Below are 19,855 nucleotides of genomic sequence, written 5' to 3' on the forward strand. Positions count from 1 at the left end.
TGTCTCACCAGGTGTTAGGATGAGCAGCGCGTCACATGGGTGAGACCTCGTGGCTGGGCCCTGAATAATCCCTCTGCTTTTTGACACTTGTTACCTTGGCGGAGGGGATGTCCGTCCACTGAGGGGGCCCGGTCTTGACAGCTCAGGACAGCAGCCAGCGAGGAGACACGTGTTAACGTGTGAAGACTGCTTGTGGAGGAGGACGGACCACCCCCGCCTGCTCGCGGGTCGTCTCCGGGGCCGAGGGCTGACTTGTGGCAGGAAGAGGAGTGTCGTGGATGTCTTGGGTTCCAGGTGTGGTGTCATGAGGGCCGCAGGGGCTGGGGCTGGAACCCCTGACCCTGCTGCCTCGTCCTGGGGTCCCGCCTGGGGACTCACCACACTCTTCTCTCATGCCCCGGGGAAGGCCTCCCCAGCAGTCTGAGGGGCCTGCAAGTCCAGAGACCTCCTTGCCACTGGCCAGGCCACAGATGGAGTGACCCTGAGCAAGTCTTAACCCTGACCCCTGACTCCTGACCTCAGGGCCACGCTCTCTGCTTCTGGGTTTGAAAGAGATCGAATCAGGATACTCACTTTAGGGGTTCCAGCCCTCAGCAGGAAATGGGTGATAGTGGAGACTAAAGAGCTGCATGGAGCAGTGTAGTGTCCACAGTGTAAAAGTAGGGACAGTACAAATCCGATGCAGCAGAAAACAGAAGCTCTCGAGTTAGGACGCTGGCGAAGGTTTTGATTGAGAAGTGCCACTTGGCCTGTGTGAGCCCAGAAACGTAGAGTGGGGTGATTTGTACGACTAGAAGGAGCAGAGTGGCTGTTATTATAAAAAACACAACAACAAAAACACCCCACCTGGTGACCGGCATCCACATGGACCGCCAGACTTGGATACTGAAGAATCACCGCTTTCCTAGTGTGGGTGGGCCCTCGCGGTGCCACAGGAAGTAGTAGCAGGCGAGAGGCGTGTCCCACACATGGGTTTCCCTCTGCCTCCAGGCCGCCTTCCATCCACCGCTGCTCCTCTGTCTTTGCTCCTCTGGGGTGGATCAGCCTGGAGACAGACCCCGGGATGCCTGGCTGCCTTTCCTGGGTCTCAACTTCCAGGAGCCCCTTGAAGGGCGGGCTTTCTGCCTAAGGTCCTTTAGTTTTTGCCTTGGTGGACAGGATCGGAGATGGCCGAGCACGCCTATTTAGGCACGCAGGTGCGTGCGTGTGAAAATAACACACCCTTGCGTCAGGCCGTGCACACTCAGCTGTGGGGTCAAGGTGGCGTCAGCGTCAGCAGAGACAGAGGATGGCAGATGGTCAGATCTGCAAGAAGCCTTCGATTGCACAGCCGTGGTTCAGATGTCTCGAATGTCTGCTTTCTGGGCAGAATCTGACAAGGGTTGTGTTACAGGAGAGGGGAAACTGCTAGTCTGCAAACCGCTAAGAAGGCTCGGCTTCTGTTTAGGGTGGAGGAGAGCACGTCGGTGGGCTGGGAGGGGATGATTTGGGAGCGCCCTGTCTGGCAGTGCCAGCGGAGAGAGAGGTGACCCGGTGGGCGAGGCGACCCTGGGTTCCTGGCCCTCCCCGATGGTGGGCTGGGCCCTCGTCAGGACTTGCAAGGGTCTCAGTGTAAAGGAAGAAAACACAATGCTTTCCGCGGCTGGTCACCCACAGGCCCAGAAGGAGCGGGGGCGGAAGAGGAAAAGTGGACGTGAGAAGGATGTGATTGTCCTGGCCCGTGGGGCCGGGGTTGTCGCGAATCTCTGGGAATGCTGTCATGGGACAGGCCCCTGTACAAAGCGTGCTTTGTGAGCTTCCCCAGGGATAGGACTCTGGCCAGAGCTGCCCCGTGTGACTGAGATACCCTTCTTTCTGTTCTTGGGACTCTGAGTCAGGACTGTGTGGGCTTTGGGGGAGCAGGACACACTTGGTGTCCATGGTGCCCACCCGAGTCATCTTGTTCACACCCTGGGGTCCCCCTGAAGCAAGCTGGGCACAGCCCTCTGGTCTGAATGAGGAGCCCGCTCTCGGAACCACAGTCTGGAAGGTTCCTTGGCTGTCTCCAGGGCGTCCTCCACCCCCGTCCACTCCCCTACAGTCAGTGCCCCATTCTTACTTCTCTGACCTGACCCAGACGGGCTGGACCGTCGCCAGGTCAGCACGAGAGCAGAGTCAGCCGCAGAGGGGGCAGCCCAGAGGAGAGGCGCGGGGCCCTGTCTGACTGTCAGGGTCACTGCACCTTAGCCGTGTCAGGCCTCGGGAGAGCAGACCGTGTTAAGTATGGAATTGCAGTTGAATTCTAGAGTTGACCTTGTGTTGCTCTGTTGATAATTCGTGAAGGTTCATCTTGGCATTTAAATTGGGCTTCCATGGTGGCTCAGAGGGTAAGGAATCTGACTGTAATGCAGGAGACCTGGGTTCGACCCCTGGGTCCAGACGATCCCCTGGAGGAGGGCATGGCAACCCACTCCAATGTTCTTGCCTGGAGAATCCCATGGACAGAGGAGCCTGACAGGCTACAGTCCATGGGGTCACAGAGTCAGACAGGACTGAGCGACTACCACGCACGTACACGATCGATAAAGAGATTCGGCAGTGGAGGTGACCAGCCGGGGCAAGGGTGGCTCCCACCAGAGCCACCAGGGTGGAGGCGGGAGGAGCAGGAATTGTGTTCCCGGATGGACCCGGGTTCCAGCCCGGCACCTGCGTCCTTCAGATGGACACTACCTGTCCAACTGTCTGGGGCCTGGGTCGGGGGAGCGGCCAACTGGAGGCATCGGCCGGGGGCTGCGCTCTCAGCTCCTGGTCAGTGTGTGCCGGTTCCCATTGGCTGAACTCTTCCTTCCTCTGTTCACTCCTTGATGTCGACAGACCCGGCATGTTTTCATCTGGGAAGACCATGTGCCTGCATCAACGGGTCCTTGGTGGCACGGGGGAGCTGGTGACCCCCAACAGATGGCTTCCAAGCCTGCATCCTGCAGCCCCGGGAGGTCCTGTAGGTCTGATCTGAGATCGGTGTTGTTAGCCTTTAGTGGGGATTGGGGGCCCCGGGAAGCAGTGATGTGGTGCATGACCAAGCCCTGAGATGGACTGAGGCGGTCGTGTGGGCCTTTCCCCCCATCGAAGAGTCTTGTTTTCCTTGACTCGGCCCTTCCTGTGAATGTTTGCTCTTATTCACGGCAACTCTAGGCAGCACAGAGCCTTGATGACGTTTGCTGAAAATTAATGATAAACGTGTATGTCCAGCTCAGAATGGAGGTTGCAGGCAGCAGGGGGATGACCCGAGCTGGCACCTGTGTCCCCCACGCAAGGACAGAGATCGGTTCTTTTGGGCTGAGTCTGAAAAGACACGTTACTGTACTAACAGCATAGACCCCGTTTGAATTTTAACTCTTCAGACATTGGTATGAAAAACCTTTGGCTTGATTTGTACATTAAACTCGCTTTTAGCCATTTTTTTTTTTTAACCCCATCATGAAATACTTGAATGTTTAGCAGCAGAAGTAAGAGCAGGTTTGCCGGACACCAGGTGAATTGTATCCCAGGGCTCCACCCAGCGTCCACTGTCCAGGTTCGAAAGTGTCTGTAAACCCTAAGTTATCGGTCTGTTAGCAGAATGGGAAGTTCATAGTTGCAGAGCCAAAGTTTCTTTATAAAATACTCAAAATACACCAGGGATTTATCTGGGAAACAGTGTGCAGTACCCTCTTTTAAAAATATATGTCGTCCTCTTTTTTTTGAAGTTTTTTGTTTGGCTAGGGCGTCCTTGGGACACTTTCCAAGCCAGAGCAAGGGAAATCAGAACAGGGTTGAATAATACTTTTATGTATAAATAAGAAAATTGTGGTGTTCTCAGATGTTTGTTTGATTAGGCGCTCCCGTAACTAAAGACCAGCTACAATGGTCACACAAAGGACCGTAGGAAAAAAAACGTTTTGGGACCAAGGTTCTCTCTTGTCTGGGAGGGGGTGGCCTTGCCCCTCGGCTCTGCGTGTGAATCCTAACAGGTGCTTCGTCGGGTGGACGAGCAGGTGTTTGGGTTCGTTTGTTTGGTTTAGACCCAGCACAGATGCTTGTAACTCGTAGTACAAATAATTCTCAGCTGACAAACTGGCTAAAAAGCAAAGAATATCAGCTGCCCTGGTGAGGTGTGCCAGGGAGTGGAAGATTTACCCTAGACTTGGATTTTTCAATGATTTTAAAATTTCATTGAACAAGTTCTTCAAGAAGTCCAGATTCACTCATCCACTCCCTCATTCGCTCACTCAGCAGACGTTGGTCAGCTGCCACAGGCGTTTGGCCGAGCCACCCAAGTGCTGACCCTCGTGGGCCACGTTCCGGGGGGTTGGTTCCCCGCAGATGCTGCGAAGATGCAGGCCGCCAGCCAAGGACCCATTTCTTTGTGATTAAGCCAACTGGAGAGTATGCCAGGCTCTTAGCAGCTATCTTCATCCCTCCTGAAACTGCTCCCTTTTAGCCAGTCTTTCCTAATTAGACCCAGTTGTGTGCTCTCAGGAGCCCCCCCACCCGTTTCCCCGATGTATTTCATATACTTGGCGGTTTTCCCTTTTCTTGCAGATTCTGTCCTTTTCTGGGTCTGTGATGGGGGCGTCCTCCATGCACACTATGTTGGAGGTGGGGCAAGGCCTTTGCAGAGAGGCCGTCTGTGGGTCAGAGCTGAGGGTCAGGGGCAAGGAGGGTCTGGGGTGGGAGCGAGGTGCTCAGGCCTGGGCCGCGGACACCAGGCTGGGGGTCACCAGGCTGAGCAAATAAGAAGACTGGTCGGATGCCCAGTTAAATTTGGACACGAAGAGAAACTTGAGTTGTAGACAGTCGATGGATCCATTTTAGTATTCACTTTTTTAATACTGAAAAAGAATATACGGGCGGTATTTGGAACGAAGTCATGATACACTTGGGGCACACTTACACTGAGCCATTACTTGTCCTTGCTCACGTGACAGGCTGGGGTGAGTGGTGTCCCGCCTGTGGTCTGGCCTTGTTTGGAGGGGGGAGGGTGGGGCCCCAGGGGACACACGGAGTCACACCCCTTTCTCCACGTCAGGGGAGTCCGCTGCTCAGGGCCCCTGTGTGGCTACCACATGGCTGTCACATGCCTCCGATCACTTGTATTTTATAAACCAGAGCGGAGGGGACTGGGGAGCCAGAACGGCAGGTCACAGCATCTTGTGTGGGTCTCACCCTCACCTGGAATGCAGAAACTTAGATTTTTGCACCCGAAAACGTACTGCTGACGTTGCCTCTTCATGGTCCTCGGTCTCCCGGGCTTGAGACATCAGTTTCCTTGGCTGCCTTTCCATCTCTTGCCTCCAGTATCAGCAGTTTAGCGCATCCTCCCCCACCGCCCTGTCTCAGCCGTCTTTTCTTCTGTGCAGTAACCTTACTGGCTTCTTCCAGCCTCTCCCACCTCCACCTTTTGGAAGTCCTCCCACGTGTTCCCTCTGTACATTTTTTTAACAGATCCGTTCTGTCTGTGAAACGAACCTCCAGAACAGGGAGCACAGAGCTTTCTCTGTCGCCTGCATTGCCTAACAGGGTGTGTGTGCGTGCGTGCGTGCAGTGGGTGCTCTGTGAGCAGCTCTTGGATGGAGGGTCCCGGGGGGTCTGGGCGGGTGGACCAGGCTTCTCTGGGTGTGGGTGTGGCCGGCGGTAGGTCCAGGGGTCCAGCCTCCTGCCTCTGGCGCCCGAGTCACAGGTAGGCTCAGCTCTGGAGCCGGTGCCCCTGGCCACTGGCCATCTGGCACTCTTCCTAGTGACATTTCACACTGACCTCTCCTTTGAAGAAGGGTTTTGAAGCAATGCTGTGCACGGAAAGGTCAACAAAGAAGAGTGGATGATACGCCGACAGAAACATAAGTTAAAAGGCAGGAAGTGGAGCAGCGTGATGTAACCAGGTTAGAGGGGGATGAGCGGAAAAAATGCCCTTGAAATTACTCTTTAATCACTTGTCTGCAGAGACGTAAAGCGGGACATGGAAAACAAACATTTCCATTCAATGTATGTGCAGTTTGGCAAAACAAACCACAGGGCTTTGTGAGCGTCCAGACCTCCTGGCAGGAGGAAAGCGGCCTCATGACTGGGCATCGCTTTCTGCCGGGGTTCATGGTGGGCGCGGCCGCCCTGCCGAGAGCAGGTGAAACAGAGCATCTCGTTTCCTAAAACAGCCGGATTGGGCCCAAGGGCCAGACAGGCGAAGAGGCCCCTGGGTGGAGTGGTCTCAGCCCACAGCCCCCTTCACAGGTGAGCCATCTGACCCATCACCTGCGAAGAGGGTGCCCGAGCGGGTCCCGGCTCCTAAAGGACAGCGGGGACCAGGAGGGTCACCGCCACGGCCAGCCCCAGACCCACGCGCCACAGACCCCGCGGCCGTCAGCTCCGTGGAACCCGAGATGTTTACAGATCCAGAAATAAAAGTCAGTGGTTCTAAACTCAATACTGATTATAATGTGTATGTCCATTTCTTCACACAGTTCATTTCCTTGTATATATATATTCTTAATAGTTTTAAGTCAGTTTACCTATTTTGAGGCAGTAGTCCTCAAACCTGCAACTATCTAAACAGGTGCAGAGGGAAATACGTCAAACAATAAGCTTATTTTTGTTTTTTAAACCGCATGTTTGCACAGCGCTTAGTCAGCTACGGAACCCCGTCATAGACTAGAACAGGTATTGTTTGGAGGACCTGCTTACCCTCTGGCTCGTCTTGCACGGGGGCTGCTGGTAAGATCCCACATGGATGAAGAAGGTGCTCATGACAGCACTGGTGTGCCAGCCGCGCTCCGGGCACCGCGGTGTTAACCCCTTCCTCCCCACCCTGCCGTCGCTGGGAGGTGACCGGAACCAGGACTGGTCTCAGCCTGCAGTGGGGAAAAAGGGAGCCCACAGAGATTAAGTCACTCACCTGCCATGTTCTGAACCCAGTTTTGTCTGAGACTTTAACCTCTGTCTCGCCTCTCTGGTCTCTGGTCTTCACAGCGGGAAGCAAGGCGGGGTGGGTGGGTAGGGAGCTGTATCAGAGGGGTAAGACTGGAAGACTTGAAGGCAGGAGGAGAAGGGGACGACAGAGGATGAGATGGTTGGTTGGCATCACCGACTCAATGGACATGAGATGAGTGAGCTCCAGGAGTCGATGATGGACAGGGAGGCCTGGCGTGGTACAGTCCATGGGGTCACAGAGTCAGACACGACTGAGAGACTGAACTGAAGACGCTCTACCCGGTTTTCAGGGGGTGAAACCAAGACAGAAGACTCTCCCTCGGGGAATGGGGGACTGGTGCTTGTCCGAGCTCACGGTGTCTCCCGTGCGGTCAAGACGTGGCGACCACACCTGCCCAGGGGTTCATATGCAGGCTGAAGCCGCCAGGGGGGTGGGTGTCCACCCTGTGGCCCTGTCCAGGCGGTGCGGTGTGTGAGTGAGGCTGTGGTGGCTGGGGGGCCTTCTGTGTCGCGTCAGGAACTTTCTGCCCCGACCCCCCTGCCCCATCCCCACCTCTTCTTTGTGTCAGCCTAATTCACGTCATGTAACCGGGCTGTGTCTGTGACATACCAGCTGCTCAGGTTTTATTAAATTCAATTGAGAATCTCTTTTAGACGTCTTTATCCTACAGTGTGTTGGAGGAGCCCCTGTGGGCATTTTCGAGAGTAAGGTGGGTGTCAGGTGTTGCAGAGTCGGCAGACAGGGCTGTGACCCAGTCTCGGCAGCACCCTGAACACTCAGCTCGGGAAGTGGCCCCCAGTTGGCCTCCTGTGCGTTCTTCCTTGCAGCTTCTCAAGCTGGGTGTGTCGTCCCCACCTCTCGGGTGGTTTGTTTGTCCTGGTGGTGCACCTTGGCAGTCTTAGAAAATACTCTCCTGGTGCTTAGAGACCTGGTTAGATTTTTTTGCTGCCTGATGATGGTCTCCTCTCTGCTGATTCTCTATTAAATTGGTTGCTTTCTCTGAGGTCCTGGACCATAGTCACACACAGAGCGAGAGGGGTCCCCTCTCCCCTGGACCCTGTGTGAAAGGTGTTAGTCACTCAGTCAAGTCTGACTGTTGCGACCCCACGGACTATAGCCTGCCAGGCTCTTCTGTCCGTGGGATTTTCCCAGGCAAGAATACTGGAGTGGGCTGCCATTCCCTTCTCCAGGGGTGTCTTCCCGACACAGGGATCTAACCTGCCATCTCCTGCATTGCAGGCAGATTCTTTACTGTCTGAACCACCAGGGAAGCCCAGGCCCTGTGTGAGCTGGAATCTTAAACCGTGTGCATCACTTAGACCGACCTTTTCTGCAGGTGTCCTCAGTCAAAGTATTCTGTGCCCTGTGACCATGAAATCTTAAGCTCTGGATTGAAACTGGAGCTTGTGTTCAGTGTCACAGAATGAAGGACGAGGGAGTGCAGTGTAGGGAGGGACTCATGGAACAGGAGCTAAGTCCATGTTCGTGAAACTCGCAGAGCAAAATGACTGGTACGTATAAGTGGCTTGTGCAGATAGAGTGGAGGTTGTCCTACCAACTGCAACCAGAGCTATAATTACTGATTCTGGGGGGAAGTGGCAGAGTTTTGACTTGAGCAGAATTAAAATATGGGGGACACAGTGCTGCTTTTGCAACTGAACTCGTATAGAAGGTGCAGGGTCTGCTTGGCCACCTTTGATAGAAAAGCCATACTTTTCTTGTGAATTGGGTGCCTCTTGTCTTTTAACAGCTTTACTGAATATAATTTAACAGCATAAAGTTCGTCCATTTGAAGTACAAATTCAGTGGCTTTACTATATCCACAATTGGGCAACCATTCCCACAATTTCAGAACATTTTCATCACCCACTCAGGCAAGCCCTCATCTCCTCTGTCTTTATTCCGGATTTTTTCGTGTCCCTGAACTGACACAGCGTGTGGCCTTTTGTGACTGGCTTCTTTCACTTCGCATGTTTTCAAGGTTCATCCATGTTGTCGTTCCTCATCCACGTTCATTCCTCTTTAGGTTGAATAATATTCCCTCATGTGGATAGCATCACTGATTCAGTGGACCTGAATTTGAGCAAACTCCGTGAGATAGTGAAGGACAGGGGAGCCTGGCATGTTGTAGTCCATGGGGCTGCAAAGAGTTGGACACAACTTAGTGACTGAACGACAGCAAATGGATAGACTACATTTTGTTTATCCACTTATGAGTTGATGGGCTTTGGGGTTGTTCAGCCACTTTTCAGCCATTGTGAAAAGTGCTGCTATGAACATCTGTATGCAAATGTGTGTATTAAAGTGTTTTTATAGGCTTTTGTTTATCTTGGTTAGATATCTAGGAGCGGTTGTGTCCTATGGCGATGACTCTGATTTTTTGAGGAATCTTTTCAGTTTTTGAATCATATGTATTTTCTGTTGTACATTTTGAATTACACATTTCAGTGGCATTCAGCCCATTCACCTTGTTGTGCCGTCATCACCACGTTCCCCTACTAGGCTCTGTTGACGTAATAGGCATCGTCTCTTGGGCCCCAGGAGGGGAAGTGGCTTTGGCTTTGATCTGTCAAAGCGATGGGTTAGTCGTGAGCCTACCCATTGCCCTCTGAGAGTGAGAACAGGTAAAGGGCTCTTGGCCCCAGACCATAGGGTCTCAAAGACAGGAGACGTTGGTTAAGAGGGCAGGAGAGGGTAACTTGCCGAGGCTACTCAGAAACCGGGAGTGGGGCCTGCTGTCTCCTCCTGGGGGGCCCACCCAGTGTGGTGGAGAGACGCCATCCTCCCCGCACATGGGCGTGTTTTCCTGGTCATGCCCAGATCTCCCTTGGCCCTGGCAGAGGGCCTCAGGGAATCCCGAGCATAGAGGCCATGAGGCGTTGTATTTTCTGAGTCTCAGGAGAGGGTATCTGCGTGGGGCCAAAGTGTGTGTTTACAGGGGAACCATCATCAAGTCAGAGGAGATCTTGCAGGTCAGCCTGGACTGTGGGCGCCCCGACCTTGGCTCCCTCCGCCCGCTTATCTGGGACTCCATGTTCCTCACGCCCCGTCCTGTCCCGGGATGCCTGGCCCGGCCTCCCCCTGGCCCACCCCGACAACTCCATCCTGAGGTTCCCCAGGCCTCCTCTCGGCTGCTTGTTTTGGAGAAAGCCCTGGAGTTTTCATATTGTGTTCAATTCTTCCTGAGCAGCCCTTTCACCTTTCCAGCAGTATGTCACTTCCTCACTGGCAGAGATGCTGTTTTATTAAACTCTTTGGGGTAAGTCATTGGCAGACAGAAGCCACAAATGTCCAAATTCAGAATAGGCATCATTGTCGACCTAACAGCTCATTCATGAGCGGATTCTTTGAAAATAGTGACACACTTTGTAAGGGCTGATGAAAAAGTGAAAGTTAATCGCTCAGTCGTGTCTGACTCTTTGCAATCCCACAGACTGTAGCCTGCCTGGCTTCTCTGTCCATGGGACTCTCCAGGCAAGAGTACTGGAGTGGGTTGCCATTTCCTTCTTCAGGGGATCTTCCCGACCCAGGGATCGAACCTGGGTCTCCTGCATTGCAGGCAGATTCTTTATCAAATGAGCCACTGCGGAAGCCTGACTGAATATCAGTAAGGGCTGATATTCATAGTCAAATGGCTGTTCACTTGAATGGGAGGATGCCTTTAAATAGTGGCTCCCCCGGCTGCATGTGTGTGTTGGTGTTGCTCACGTAGCTGTTTGGGCTAGAAGTTCCAGAGTGCCAGCCAGGAGTCTGTGCAGTTGGAAAAACTAGGAAGCAAAGAGGAAGTATTTCTTCTTATGTCCCTTATTCAGAGAAAGTCTCCCTAACGATTCATTGATTTTTAAGAAGTGCTTGATGTAGCTATAGGGATAATAATCTCAATTTTTAATTATTTTTAAGCAATTCTGTGAGCTCGACAGTGGTTTCCGCATTGCAGAAGTGGGGAAGTAGGGGTTCAGAGTAACCTACGAGAGGTCAATCAGGTACTTGGGAGTCAAAACCCAGTCAGGTTGTCTTCAGAAACCATTTCTCCTCTTTCCATTGCCTCTGATGGTTTGCTCAGTGGGAGGAACGTCACTGTGTCTGATTTTACTGTAATTACATTATGGCCTGTTGCCCTGGGCGACCTATGATAAGTCTCACATAGAGTTTCAGAAGCATCAGAGCAGTTTTAGTCAGCTGAGCAGAGGTTTGAGCCACAACTCCGCGTTTCCCCCTACTTTATGAAGCTGCTTTTCTGGAAGTGGAATTGTGTTCCAGTGGGACAAAGTAGGCACTTCACGAAAACGTCAGCCGTCATGATGCTGCTGTCCTCGTTGGGGAGACCCCTGACCCCCAGATGCGTGCCCATCTTTGCTGGGCCAGCGGTGGAGTTCGGAGTCTGGTTGCTGAGCGTGTTTGCAGTGTTGGAGGGAAATGACTGAATGGAAAGCCTGCATGCTTTCTATGCCCCTCTTCCTCTCTCTCCCCGCCACACATTTCCTGCCCTGCTCACTTTTTCCTTTTACAGTCCACGAGGACTTCTGCATCAGGTGGCCATTTGGTCCTGTTCAAGTCGTAGAGTCTAAGATTTCGTCACTTGGATTCTCAGGTGTTAACAAATCGAGACTGGCTGCAGGCTCGCAGGTGGAGCTTTTCTGGGGCGGAAGCTGCTGTCCCCACCTGCGGGCCTCGCCTCCTCTGTGCTCATCCAGAATCTCAGAGTCATAGCAAGAGTGGCGGTGGATCGCCTCCTCATGTTCATCCAGAATCTCAGAGTCCACGGTCCTCCTTCCCACTCAGACTCTGATGCAATGACCTTTTCATAACAAGAGTGGCAGGGGAGCCTGAGAATAGCTTGAGCTTCTTACCTGCTCTGAGCCTCACACCCCACCTGTGAAGCATCAGTGGGAGATGCTGCCTGGTTCCTTTCTCTCTTGGGGGCGGGGATGCCTCCCAGCAGCCCATCCCCGCTGACTTCTGAGCATCTCACGTGACTCTCAGTGAACACGCTCCCACGTGTCTTCAAGACCAGGTTCAGTCTTAGAACCGCTGTAAGGAGTGGAGCTTGGTCATCAGTTCATTTTTTTCATCTTTTACTTTTTTCCCTTAATCTGCCTGCCTCTTAGTAATTCTCAGTCTTGGTTTGGGGACAAGGTATTGGTTTCTTTGTGAATACGTGCTTATCCCCAGAATTGTTTGTAGGTTTTTAAATTTTGAAACATTACTTTAAAAGATTTTTAAAAACCAATTCATTAAAAATAAACGCATCTGCAGAGCACTTGCTCTCAGCTCCACACTGTGAGGCGGGTTTCCCCTCCTCGACAGCATGCAGTCAAAAAAGACTCAGTCACCTTGTTGTGAAGTATCTCTCATCTCAGAGGGAGGGTGAATCATCAGATTGTGGGCTTTCCTTGCTCCAGAAAAGGCTGCAGTGATTTTAATTATTGCAGGGTTGGGAGTTGGATGGACATCTTGCTGCTTCCTTGACCGCATTTCCTTTAGAGTTTGTAATTTTTTTTCCTCAGTAGGCATTGTAGAACCACACTCGTCTGTATATGTTGTAAGGTCCTTCAAACAGCTTTTATGCATAAGTGTTGTCGCTGCCTTAGGGGGTGGGCAGGAAGTGGTGTCGGCCCCAAGTAAAGGTGGCGTCAGGGTGGACACTGGAACTTGGGGGAGACTGGACACTGGAGTCTGCTCCATGAGTTTCTCCGGGAAACCACTAGTAACAGCAGTCAGACCCCCTGTCCTCATGAGCCCCCATCCCCCGTCCTCAGGTGGAAGCCCATCCTTTCTCACTGAGAACCTGTGAGTGAGTGTGTGTGGTCCTGCTGTGGTGGAGATCCAGGTGGCAGGCGGTGTGGGTCGGGGGAGGGCAGGGGCCACGATGTGTAGAGAGTACTTGGGTTTCTGGTCCTGGCCAGGTCTGCCCTCGCGAGCGTATTATCTCGGTTACTACAGTCTGCTCGTTTCTGGGTAAATCCCAAATGCAGAGCCTCAGGCTGGAAGGCTCAGGACAGAGGGGATGGCTCCCAGGTTCCTGTGGTTGGGAAGGCCCTGTGGAGTCACCAGCACGAGGCTCTGGCGAGCGTAGCTGCCGTGATGTCAGTTCTGGACGTATCCCCACGGTGCCCATCCCACAGGGTCCTAACGGAAGGAAGGACAAAGTGCGAGGGTCTCAGAGGACAGTTTTGGATCCTGGGTGGTGCCTGGAGGGCACCCTGCTCCGGTTCTGGAGACCCTGAGGCTTCTGTCCAGCACTCGGGCTTTGAGCCCATCATCCCCTCTCTCCTGGACCAGGAAGGATATTAACTCCTTCTCAGTGATCACCAGCCTCTTTGCCCATGCTCCCTTTAATCATGCTGGAATTTCAAAACTTTTCACCAAAGGAAAAATTTAATTAACATTTGCTTTTTCAAATGAAAGATGCTCTCCTTCCAGGATCCCATCCCCTGCGCATCCCCTCAGGAGATCCTCATCTGTTCTGTGGGCTCCTGGCTGTGGTACTTGGCTGGAGTCAGAAGACTTGTTAGAACCCCCCGTAAGGCCTTGAACCATGTTCCTGTAGCTTCATTCCTTACCATGACCCTCGGATCTGACCTGGCGGGATGGAGCGCTGGCTTGTGTATTTGGGGCTCATCTTATTTCTAATAATTTCATGGAATTGCTTTAATGAATCAGAAACATGTTCTTCCTGTTGATATTTCATTCATCCATATGTTTCAAAGATGTTCCAATCATAAGAGGTACATAAACTCTCAGAGGCAGGAATTTGGTCTCATGAGTTCACTGCTGTGTCCCTGGGTTCCACGACTGTGTCTGACACTCAAGACACTTGTGGCTTGAAGAACAAAACACAGACTCATTCAAAGGCAAAGCAGCTACTTCAGCTGGACAGGGAAGCCCGGCATGCTGCAGTCTATAGGGTCGCAAAGAGTCAGGCAAGACTTAGTAACTGAACAACACCAACCAAAAAAAATTGTGCATTATGTTTAATAAGATAAAGCAAAAAAACCTGTTTAGTAGTTCCTATCAATGTACCTAATGGGAAGGCCTGATTCCTCTTGATTTATAAGTTATTCAGTGGAAGTGTGTTCACTGATGTTTCCAGGTGACTTTGCATAAACACATTTCCCATCAGTGTGCGGGTGTCCCCTGTTGCACAGACATGTGGTGTCGTGATCACACTTGTGCCCTTGGGAGCCTGTCCAGGATAGTGTTGGAATACGGCCTGCTGTATTTATGATGAAATAAGTGAAATAAGATGCTTTCGGTTTGAGGTGGTTGTAGCATTCTTACTACCCTGCTTTTAACAAGTGAAACTTCAAATCCGAAGTAGAATGAATCGGTTGGAACATTCTTGGAGTAAAGAAAAGCAGTGCCAATGAGTTTACTTGCTTTTCATGCCAGCCCCAATAATCCTGGTGGGCTCAGCCTGGTTTAATGTATGGCAGTCTTCTCTAGCACTTAAATTGAGCATCCCTTACCTGCTTTGCTGCTCTGACAGGGAGACACGGGCAGGGAGGCCCTCAGTCAGGCTGCTTCACCCTGCCTGAGGAAGCTGGAGAGCAGCTTTCCTGGGGGGCCGGTGTCAGCCTGGCTGTGTCCACGCCTTAGGGCAGCCCTAAAGCAGTGGTTCTCAAACTGTTTGATCTCGGAACCCCCTACGGTCCTAAAGATTGTGGAGAACTCCACGGAGCTTCTACTTATGTGGGTGGTATGGATCAGTATGTGTCTGACTCTTTTGAACCCCATGGACTGTAGCCAGGATCCTCTGTCCATGGGATCCTCCAGGCCAGAATACTGGAGTGGTTGCCATTCCCTTCTCCAGGGGATCTTCCCGACCCTGGGTCTCCAGGGATGGAACCTGGGTCTCCTGCACTGCAGATGGATTCTTTACTGTCTGAGCTACCAGGGAAGCCATCACATGTATATGTTTATCTAAAAACACATTTGTTAATATCACCACCAGTGTCCTCAGAAAACTCTTAAGTCTTGGGAAACCGTCAACTGAGACCTTGGTGACAGATACAACTTTTCCACAATTCTAGGTTTTTTTTTTGATAGTTCAAATCTTATCATTGTCCCCAAACATCGTCAGTTGTTTTCCTTATCAATTCTGTTCCTTTCATTCCAGGATTTTCCTCCTAAAATATAGATCTAATGATGGCTCTTGGCGGCCAAACTCCATGACTTGTTCCCAGCCCCCAGCACTTGGATGGATTCCAGCCTTGCTTCAAGCCTCTACATTAAAAAAAAAAAGAAAAAGAAAATCTTTAAAGAACACAAATTTACTATTTTCAGTTCTGTAGGTCAGAAATCCAAAATAGGTGTCACTGGGCTCCAGGCCAGGTGTTGGGAGGGTGTGTACCTTCTTAGAGCTCTAGGGAGAATCCAGGGCCTTGCCTTTGTTGGCTTCTCGAGGCTGCCTGCCTGCCTTGGCTCCTGGCCCTGGGCAGTTTGAGGTTGGCAGTGCCCCTAGAGCCTCTCCATCCCACTCCTCTGACCGGGACTCCCCCATCCTTCAGGGACGCTGGGGATTACATCAGACCCACCCGAGAACATCTCACCAAAGGTCATCTGGCTCCTCTGTTCGTCTGCAGCCTCCTTGTCATGTAGCCTGCTGTAGTCACATGAGTAGGACCTGGACATCGGGGTTGGGCGGCATGGTTCTGGCTGCCGTAGTCTAGCATCTCCGTCTTTATGTTCCGACCCTGCTCTCTGAGTGATGTCGGGTAAACTCGTCTTCTGAACGGCATCCCCTTGTGGCAGAAGCCTTTCCTGAGGTCTCCAGGTGGAGTTGCCTCTTTCTCTTGGGCCGAGATAGAGACTGGTGGGTGCGCCCGTCCCCGGGAAGGATCATGTGTCCATCCGCCCTGTGCTGTGACCTGAGCCTCACGCACCCTCGCTCCTGCCACTGCCCTTGTACTTGGCACATGATAGACAATATCTGGCAATACTGTCAGTTTTGGACGTTTGATCACGGGCTGCGTTTTAGAGGCTGTCGAGCGAATGTTCGGTTTCTTGTCTGTAACAGCAGCGTTAAGAGTTACGTAGGTGAGTGTCATCCTTGTGGGCTATCAGAATACTTAGAGGTCAAGTGTCATGGTAGCCACTGCAGCTCACGCTCAAGGGGTTCGGGAGAAAAGTGTGCATGTATGTAACGATACAGCAAATGTGGCAAAATGTTCAGTGTTGGAAAATGTAGATGAAAAGTACGTAAATATGCCAGCTTTTCTGTAGGTCTGAACATCTGCAAAGGAGGAAGTGGCAAAGAATGGCATCTTAGTGTAGGGTGAACAGAGGAAAGGTGCTGGTTGGGATGGAATAGTTGATTCCAGCTGCTGGAAACTTGGCTTTTCTGAAGTCACAAGCTGGAGCTGTTGGTGAGCAACTTCACGTGTGTGTTTGGCTCAGAGCTGATCCTCGCTGGGGTCACGAAGCATAATAACCAAACCTCTCCTGCTCCTGAGTGAGTGAGGGCATGAGTGCGTGCAGAGTAGAAACCCTGCGGCTAGGAAGACAGAGGACTTGAGGCGTCTCATCCCGGAGGTTCTTCCTGGACGCCCCGTGAGGACTGGCCGTCTCCGCATCTGTTCCTTCTGGGACCGCAGGCACACGGTGACAGGGCCCGCCCACATCGGAGCAGTCTGGGGCCTGCCCCGAAGTCCCTGGGGCCGGCGGGTACTTAGTGCCAACTGAATGGGGTACTGGAGCCATGCCATGGTCCCAGCGAGGACAGGAGAGCGGATGGTCACAGATTGGAGTCCCGAGTTCCCTGGAGGATGCAGCTGAGGCTCTCTGGCCCTGCTGACCTGGAAGTCTCAGTGCCAGCATCCCAGAGGACTCACTGCCCGGCTGGCCCTTCTCAGGGCCTCTGAGTGTGCACAGGCCGGCTCTGTGCCCTTGGTGTGTGGGTGTGGCCTGTCTGGATGATGCTCTGCTGCTGTTCTTACTTGAGACGTGACCCCACGTTTGCAGTGGTGGCAGGGTGGGACCCCTGGTTTGGAGGCCGTCTTGTCCAGTTTCCCGGGTTCTCCCCAGCAGTGCCCCACAACGTCCCCTCTGCACCCCCCACCCATGCTGCTCCATCTACATTGGGACCTCGTCTCCCCACCATTTGTCTGCCCTCTGATGCTGAGCTGAACAGAAGCTTTCCTCCCTGTGTCGGCCGTGGGCTTGGAGGTTCTGGGCCCCCAGATGGAGTCTAACGCGGTCTCTTCCCTTGCCTCCTAGGAGCCAGCGGCCCCCTCTCGAGGCTCCTGAGACGCCATCGCTCCAGGACCAGGGACCCCCCAGTGACGAGGCGACAGTCCTTACATCGTAGTCCAGGTGCAGTCCAGCAGGAGGGTCTGCTCTTGGTGCCGGGATGTTACTCATTTAGGCCTTTCCTTGGCTATTGGCTTTTTAAGTTAACTGACAGCTAAGCCCTAAGTCTTCTTTTTAACATCTCACTGGCCTGCCTCAGTCAGCTCTTCTGTCTCACCTGGAAAGGCTTGTCTTCACTCTCATGGTCTCTTGAGTTTCTGTGTGCACTTCTGCTTGGTCCAGACTGCTTGATGTCCTGGGATGGCAGGGCCTTTGGTGCAGGGCGCGTGGTGGGGAGCAGGTGTCTCCGCGCTCAGGGCTTTGTCTGCGTGGCCTGCCGTCCTCGGAGGGACTGGGCCCCGCGGGCGGCCATAACGCCATGGCCTCAATGTATCTTTTCCTCATCTGCCTGTGATTCTTGGAGCCGTTGCGGTCTCAGGTTCAAGGGCCTGTTCCAGTCTGCATCCTGGCCCCCATGCCTCTCAGTCCTCAGCCTTTCACTCTACTCCTCAAGAGTTCTCCCACAGCTTGTTCCTGGGTGCCGTAACCAGTGTATTTCAGGTTGGTCCTTGGAGCCCCAGAGTCCGGGGGTGGGGGCAAGGTGGGACAGGAACAGGCATGGAGAGCAGGCATGTGGTACAGCCAAAAAATTAAAACCTAATAAATATAGTGAGAGTGGGTCAAGTTTCACCTGTTGCTTATATTTTCATCTGGCAGAGGATGTAGTTTGGTGAAAAAGAATCCTACTATATAAGTGCTGGACAGTTATTGTTCAGGTTATTTTTAGATAAGAAACTGGTCACTGAGTATGGAGGCTTCACTTTTGTCACTGTTTCATTCATCACAAAATTTTTCAGAGGGGTGTGTGTGTGTGTGTGTGTGTGTGTAAAAGAACTGCAGTTGCCCACTCACACCCCCGCCCACATTCCTACAGTCCTCTGGGCCCTTCATATTCTTAATTTTGAGTGTGGAGCTGCGTTGAGAAGACACAGTAGTCAGGATCAGTGGCCCTCGCTGAGTCCTTCATCAGGGGACTGGGGGGCGCATAGCTGTGACCTTTGCCACATAGAGACCTCCCTGTGGGCATGGGGATGCTCTGAGTGAGCCCCGTGTGCCTGAGCTTTCCTGTATCACTGAGCGGGAACCAGTTAACTGCAGGCCAGAAAATGAGCCCTGGCTTATGGCGAGGCCCGGGGTCAGGTTCCAGTGGCATTCCGGAGAGACAGCCTGTCTTCAAGGTCATGGCCCTGGAGCTTCCATCACAGCAGAGCCAGGGGCTCTGCCTGTGACGTCGGTGTAACCACTGTCCATCCTTCACACTCAGTACCGCAGGCCGGCCCTGGCCTCCTGTCCGCACTCTTGGCCACTTTGTCCATCTCAGGCTTCACCGTGATCCTCCGCTGCATTTTCTCCTGACTCTTGATTGTCAGTCATGCGTTATGGTGTCCACAGGCCCTTGTGCACTTGGCGGCTTGCTCCCGAATCTGTGGAGTGACTTCAGGTCCACGGTGGCATGTTCTCTGTGAGGGAGACAATTCTGTTACTGCCCGCTGGATGTTTCCCCACGTGTGTGATGTAACAAAAGTCCCCACGCTGGGGAAGTGTACAAACAAGTGCTTGGGAGTTGGCCTGCAGACAGATGGGGTGTGGAGCCAGGAAGGGGGCCACGGTGTTTCCTTCAGACTTTAAATGCTTTTCTCTTGGGGGCGAGTGTCTGAAGTCTTGGCCACCAGAGAAGCAGGCTGTATACACACCAGCACGACCTGTCACGAAACATGCTTTTCCTGCTGGGGCTTATCCCTGCACAGTAAGCCCTGCACAGGTAATCCCCATGGTAACCAGGGGCTCCAAGGGGAGAGGACAGGGATGGAGTAAATGCAGGAATATGGGAAAGGATAGAGTATCTGCTTGCACACAGGCACTTTGTCAGCTGGATCAAAATACCCTGCTCGAAGGCTAATGTGTCGATTCTCCCCAAATAAAGGCGGGTGGCGGTTTGGGACCGTCTCCCCTCGGGTCTGTCCTGCCCAGTAAGACCTGATTAATCCTCCTGGTGGTATGTGGTTGATGCCCTCAACCCTTCCTTTACATAAAAGGTTTACATCTCAAGTGCACATCCCTCAGACGCTCAGCCACAGCTCTCCTGGCTGCTCCCCGCAGCCCAGCCCAGCCTCACCTGTTCAGCCTGGTGGGCCTGAGCTGTGTCTCTTGGGCAGGTGAGCGTGTGACCTGCCAAAAAGTGGGGAGGGTGAACCTGAAATTTCACATATGTCCCGCACCATGGATGGCACAGAAACACGTGTCTGCTGGTTTCTCTCTCCCAGCTTTTGAATAACCTACAAACCACTTTGTTCTTCGCTTTCCTTTAACCTCTTCTTTGGAACTCACATTGGTTTCTGTAATTTCAGGCAAAGTCCCCAAATGGTACAATTTAGGCCCAGAGAAATGTCAGGGACATGGTCCACGACTGCCTATTACAAATCCTTTACTGTTTTTCTAGTTAAAAAAAATTGGCCGAATATTGATAGTTTCATATAGCTCAACCTAATCACGCGTAAGAGACTTTGTACACAGCCGTGTCTTAGCATCAAGGGGCTGCCCTGGGGGTGCAGGTCTCCAGAGGAG

The 19,855-nt window shown here is 52.6% G+C and overlaps 1 protein-coding gene across 5 annotated transcripts in view; it reads left to right on the forward strand.

Annotated features, from left to right (window-relative positions):
* Positions 1-19,855, forward strand: part of SLC7A1 (solute carrier family 7 member 1) — a 62,558-nt gene that overhangs the window by 13,841 nt on the left and 28,862 nt on the right. For 3 of the 5 annotated variants that reach the window (XM_024999940.2, XM_024999942.2, XM_059892099.1), the window contains exon 2: positions 17,159-17,254. The exons of the other annotated variants lie outside the window; for them this stretch is intronic. The gene's annotated coding sequence lies outside the window, so the exon portion shown is untranslated. The remainder of the gene's footprint in view (positions 1-17,158; positions 17,255-19,855) is intronic. 5 annotated transcript variants of the gene reach the window in all.

Source organism: Bos taurus, chromosome 12, assembly GCF_002263795.3.
Source record: "Bos taurus isolate L1 Dominette 01449 registration number 42190680 breed Hereford chromosome 12, ARS-UCD2.0, whole genome shotgun sequence".
NCBI lineage: Eukaryota > Metazoa > Chordata > Mammalia > Artiodactyla > Bovidae > Bos > Bos taurus.